The sequence below is a fragment of the Myotis brandtii genome, unplaced genomic scaffold (assembly GCF_000412655.1).
Source record: "Myotis brandtii unplaced genomic scaffold, ASM41265v1 scaffold248, whole genome shotgun sequence".
In the NCBI taxonomy this organism is placed as follows: domain Eukaryota; kingdom Metazoa; phylum Chordata; class Mammalia; order Chiroptera; family Vespertilionidae; genus Myotis; species Myotis brandtii.
In genome coordinates, this window is record NW_005359397.1 from 2,340,260 (window position 1) to 2,346,808 (window position 6,549).

Genomic DNA, 6,549 nt, shown 5'->3' on the forward strand with positions numbered 1-6,549 from the left:
GGGAGGCGGTCTTTGTGGACTGTGGCTCTGCTTCCTTAGGTCATAAATCAACAGAGTTTCTGAGTTAAAACTCTCTGGCACTGTAAGTTTTATTTAGGGGTAGCACTCATTTGGTTTTTGAACTCAATGTGTTTGCTTGTGAACCTAGCAGATGGCTTCGTCTGTTGAACTCGTGCACAGGCTGTGTCTCGTTATCACAATCACATTGTGCAGTTCATGGGCACGTTGGCCTTTGTGTGATCTCAGGATCCCCGCAAGCTTTCCCCTGTGGAGGCTGTTGGTCAGAGTCTGACTTCAGGTCTGGAGCCCGCTTTGGTGCTCCGTATGCCTGGTCTGGCCCAAATCGGGAGGACATCAAACACAGTACACCTAAGAAATAAATAAGCCCATTGTACAGTATATTAGAAGGTAAAATGCTGTGGAAAAGATAAAAGTAGAGCAGGCTAAAAGGCGTTGGATGGTTTTGAGTGTGTGGGGAAGAGTTTACCGTTCAAAATAGAATGGCCAGACTTTCTTTAAAAATTAAACATGCAATTATCATGTGACCTAGCAGCTGTACTCTTGGGTGTTTATCCTAGAGAAATGAAAACTGTGTTCATACAAAAACCTATACATGAATTTCCATAGCAGCTCTATTTGTAATAGCTCCAAATTGGAAACAACCCATCTTTCATTGGGTAAATGATCAAACAAATTAGCAGTTCCTCACCGTGGAATACTACTCAGCAATAAAAAAGAATGCACTATTAATATACCAGACAACCTGGACGAATCTCCAGATAATTATTCTGAGTGAAAAAAAGTCAGTCCCCAAGAGGTTACATACTATACAGTCCCATGTATTTAACATTATTGAAATGACAACATTACAGAAATGGACCACAGAGGAGTGGTTGCCCAGGTGCTGGAGGGAGTGAGGCCAGAGGGAAGAGGGTGTGGCTATAAGAGGGCAGGCTGAGGGATCCTCGTGGGGATGGAAATGTTGTGTCTCTTGGCTGTATCAATGCCAGCATGCTGGTTGTGCTATTATATTATAGGTTTGTAAGATGTTCCCACTAGGGGAAGCTGGCTAGAGGCCAAGGAGATCTTTCTGTATTATTTCTTGCAACTACATGTGAATCTACATTTGTGTCATGATTTAAAAGTTTAATGAAAAAATAGAGTGGCCCAGGTGGGCCCATTGAAGTGACATTTTGAACTCAGAGGTGGAAGAGACAGACGTGCATTTATTTGGGTAGACAGTGTCCCTGGTAAAGGTCCTACTGCAGAAGAACATGGTGCTCAAGGGGCACCAAGGAACAGTGTGAGTGAAGAGGAGGGCATAGGACGTAAGTCAGAGGGGTAGATGGGGCCAGACCCCAAAGGCCCTGGTGGGCACAATAAGGACCTGGGCTTTGACTTTAGTGGTCAAGGGAACGATCTGAGAATAACAGAGTAACATGGGCCGACTTCTGCTTAACAGAGTCTATGACTTTACTAGGTGTGTGTGCACTTAGATCATTGGTAGAGTGTGCAGGAGCTTCTCTAAGAGGCATGGGTCACTCAAGCCCTGAGTCTACACTGGCCACCCATGGAAAGCACATAACACAGTTGAGGATGAGGGTCATAAAGATGAAGATTGAGGAGCTGCCCAATGATAGTGACCTTAAGCTGCAACGTACTCATAAAAATGACCTTGATGGTGTCCAGAGTGTTTGCATGTATGCCATTGAGGCTTTCATGTAGCAGTGCATTCTGTAGAGGTTTTAAGCACTTGGTCGGGTATTGGGGATCAGTGCCTGGAATCAGCGGTACATGGGGAATAAGACTGGCATAGTTCTTATACTCAAAGAGCTCACCATGACAAAAAACAAGTGGGCAAAAAAATAAATAAAATAGTGACATCATAGTGAAGGTTATGAAGCAAGCAAAGAATGGGCTGGGGATGGTGTATAAGGGGAGGGGAACAATAATGCTCCCTTAGGTAAGGTGACCCTTAGGTTGAAACATACAGTGGGAGGAGTCAGGTTGAGCAGAGGAAACAGCCTGTACAAAGGCCCTGAACTAGGGAGGAGATGGGACAGGGTCCAGAGACACAGGCAATGCCCCCATCACACCATGTATCCCATTTCCCACTTGGCCTCCTCCAAGGACAGCACTTGGTATCTAAGACACCCACCTCACACTCCTGTCATTTCTCTTACTCAGAGTCATAGAGTCAGGCTTGGCTAGTTCTTCAATCGTGCCCAAGAAATAGCTGTGATTTCACATATTTTCCTCTGTAACATACCAGATGCTGGTAAGTATGAGAAATTGTGGGAAATATAAAAAGACTGTCTTTTTTAGTGCAGGTCTATAAAATGTGCCTGCTTCCCAAAGCTGCTGACCCACACATGGTATGACTATAGAGACCAGAAGAGGATATAGCAGCCAGGTTGGTGTCCCAAGCCATAGGAATCGTGATGATGGAGTGAACCAGCTTTGACAAAACATGCATACCGTATTTGTTAGCTTCCTAGGGCTACCATAGCAAAGTACCACAAACTAGTGGCCTAAAACAACAGAAATGGATTCTCTCACAATTCTGGAGTCCAGAAGTCTGGAATCAAGGTGTCATCAATGACATGTTTTCTCCAAAGTCTCTAGAGGTGGATCCTTCCTTGCTTCTCCCAGATCCTGGTAGCCCCAGGCGATCCTTGGCTTCTGGCATTACTTCAGTCTCTGCCTCCATCTCCACATGGCCATCTTCCCTCTGCTTCTGTGTGTCCCTGTGTCTTCCTATGGTGCTTTCCCCATGTCTGTCTTCACATTGTATCCCTCTTCTTATAAGGACACCAGTCATATTGGATTAGGACCTACCCCAATGACCTCATCCTAACTAATTATATCTGCAGTAATCCTATATCCAAATAGGTCACAATCTGAAGTATTTGGGGTAGGACTTCAACATATCTTTTGGGGGGAACACAATTTATTCTGTAACAGGAAAGAAATAGTGGTTGGGAAGGACTGGACAGCTGCGGAATCAAGTCGCAGGTCTTACACAAGAGAAGCCTTTCTAATCTCTTGCCCACAACCTGGATCTGCTAACTCTGACTCACTCCCACTAATATCTTTTAAAACATGCTTTATTCTGAGTGCTTCTATTTGTTATTGATTTAATGTAAAAAGCACTTTTATGCTCCTAAAGCTAGGACGTTTTTATTAACGGTTGTAGTCATTTATGGCCGTGCAGGCCTGAATGACTGGTCTCCCCATCTCTCACTCCATGGCCATCACACTTTCCAACTGGGAAGTAAGACAGGTAAGGCCAGACCAGATCATGAAAGACCAAGGGAGCCGGCAGGACCTGGACTGGCCTGGGAAATAAATAAATAAATGTAAAACTTTTAGTTCACAGAAAGCATGATCCAGAATGTAGAGAAATCTCAGAATAAAAGATCAATACAAAATATCAATTTTTTTCTATGTAATTGCAATGAACTGTCCAAAAAACATTTTTTTTTAAAAAAAACCCCAATACTATCCAAAAGGATAAAATACTTAGAATTAAATTTAACTTAATAAGTGCAAACCTTGTACACTAAAAAGTATAAAACATTATAAGAGAAATTAAAGATTTAAATCTATGTGTATTTTATCTTTATGAATTAAAAGAAACAATATTTTAAGATAGCAGTCCTCCCCAAATTGACAAATGGAATCCCTATCAAAATCCCAGTAGAATTTCTTGTGGTAATTGACAAGACAATTCTAAAATGTATATGAAAATGCAAAAGACCTAGAATAGCCAAAACATTTTTTTAAAAGAAGAACAAATTTGAACTTACTTACTCAAAGCCATGGTAATGAAGACAAGGTGGCCTTGGCACAAAGATAGACATACAGATTAATGGAGCAGAACTGAGATTTCAGAAATAAACCCTTATATTTATGGTCAATTGATTTTTAACAAAGGTATTAGTTCAGTTGAAAAAGAATGGTCTTCAACAAATGTTGCTGGAATAGTTGGATATCCATACACAGAAAAATGAACTCAGACCCTTACTTCACAACATACACAAAAATTAACCCAAAATAACCCATAGGCTTACAAGTAAGAGCAAAAACTATAAAACTTCTAGAAGAAAACATTGCAGAAAAATCTTTGTGACCTTAGGTCAGATAAAGAGTTCTTAGGTATGGGACATAAAGCACAGTATGATACCAAAAGAAGTAATTTATAAATTGGATTTCATCAAAATTAAAAACTTTTGCTCTTCAAAAGATAAAAGATGCACCACAGTCTATGAGAAAATATTTGTAAATCTATGTCTGAAAAGGGATTTGTATCTAGAATATGTAAAGCACTCTTACAATTCAATAATAAGTCAAAGAGCTCAATTAAAAATGGGCAAAAAACTTTAATAGCTATTTTACCAAGAAGATATTCAAGTGACTAATAAGGGCACAAAAGTACATGTCTACACAAAGACTTGTCTGTGAATATTTATAACTGAACACTGGGGGCTGACTCTATACCTGTTCTTGCTTCTCTACCTGTACTACCTAGCCTGATAGGTGCATTTTGGCTGGTTAAGACTGAGCACTCCTACTTCTCATCTCTGTCTCTTTGAAACAGAAAAATATGCTTTGTCACCCTTGAACTGTCTTATAAAGAGAAGGAGAGAGAAATGAGAGCATTTACTATGACTGAGCTCCATTCCTGGGACTATTAAAAATCAGTGCAAAACCACAGTAGCTTAGGAGGAGGGAGAAATGTGGTTTACTAAGCTTTGCTGAAAAGAAGGAATTTCTCTCATGGGACAACTTGCTTGGAAATGGAAGGAACTGCAGTTAAGACATGTGATTCTCATTACCAGCTACATCCTTTCAGACAGGAGGCAGATATAATTGGAGCCATTTCTATTTTAATTATAATTCTTTGGCTTTAAAAAAATTGCCAATGGAAATCTGCAAGCCACCACAAATGCCACCATTGCAAATTCCCTGAATTTTAATGTGGCCTGGATTTCCTTCAGGAAGGCTGAGGCCACCGGCCACAATTGATATTTGTTGTTGTTACAGACCTAAAGTTTTCCCCAAACAAAAAATGACTGAGCCCTTCTCTCTCTCTTCCTCCTCCTCCTATTTTTCCTTTTGAAACAAGGAGGCAGATCTTTTAGATTTTGCCACCCTTCCCCTACAAAACACAATAGAGAGAAGGAAGCCTTTTGTGATGAAGGACAACAGAGTGCAGGCTCACAGGGCTTCCTTTTGTTCCCCCACTATCTGCAGAGGGAGTCTCCAACCTCTCCAGAGTCCCAGGTTCAGGTATAGTCCTGAAAAGTGCTGGAAATTCAAAGACAGCCTCCTTATAAAGTCAAAGAGCACAACCAACACCTGTAAAACCTCTGGAGTTAAACCTCATCTGAGCTGTTTCCCACTCACTACCTTTTAAGTGTCTCCTGTGAAATATGAATGAGAAACCAAGAATCACCTGACAATAGAAGAAAGCCTTTAACATGAAATCTGAAAATCAAATAAATAAATTGAAAAATGAAATTTGGAAACAAAGACCATGCAGAGAACAGAATAATATTATAAAAATATAATTAATACCCTAGATAGATGAGATATCACATTTATTAAATAAGACCAGAAGGCTTTAAAAAAGAAGCATTCAAAAGGTAAGAAAGAGTTCTTAAAAATTTTAAATATGATATCAGAAATTAAAAATTCAGCAGAATATTGAAAAGATAAAGTTAAGGATGTTTCCAAGAAAGAATAAAAGATAGATTGCCGAAACCAGTTTGGCTCAGTGGATAGAGCGTCGGCCTGCGGACCAAAGGGTCCCAGATTCGATTCCGGTCAAGGGCATGTACCTTGGTTGCAGGCACATCCCCAGTAGGAGATGTGCAGGAGGCAGCTGATCGATGTTTCTCTCTCATCGATGTTTCTAGCTCTCTATCTCTCTCCCTTCCTCTCTGCAAAAAATCAATAAAATATATTTAAAAAAAAAGATAGTTGACAGACAGACAGAAACAGGAGAAAAATAATAAAATTAGGGGATTAGTCCTGGAGATCCAACATCCAAATAACAAAAACTCCTGAAAGAGAAAACATAGGGAAGAGAACTCTTAAAGACAAAATCCAAGAGGACATACAGATGGCCAATAGACATGAAAAGATGCTCAAAGTCACTAATCATCAGAGAAATGCAAATTAAAACCACAATGAGATATCACCTCACACCCGTCAGAGTGGCTATCTATAATAATAAAAGCATAATATGCTAATTAGACCTGACGGTCTGGACAAAGCTGGGGCTTCAAGGGAAGCCCCGGTCCCGGGTACCAGAGGGGGAAGCCAGTGCTGGCAGCTGGGGGGAAGGAAGGCCTACTCTTGCACAAATTTCGTGCATCAGGCCTCTAGTCATTAATAAATCAACAAATGACAAATGCTGGCGAGGATGTGGAGAAGAGGGAAACCTTGTGCACTGTTGGTGGGAATCCAGACTGGTGCAGCCACTGTGGAAAACAGTATGGAGTTATCTCAAAAAGTTAAGAATGGAACTGCCTTGCCCTAGCC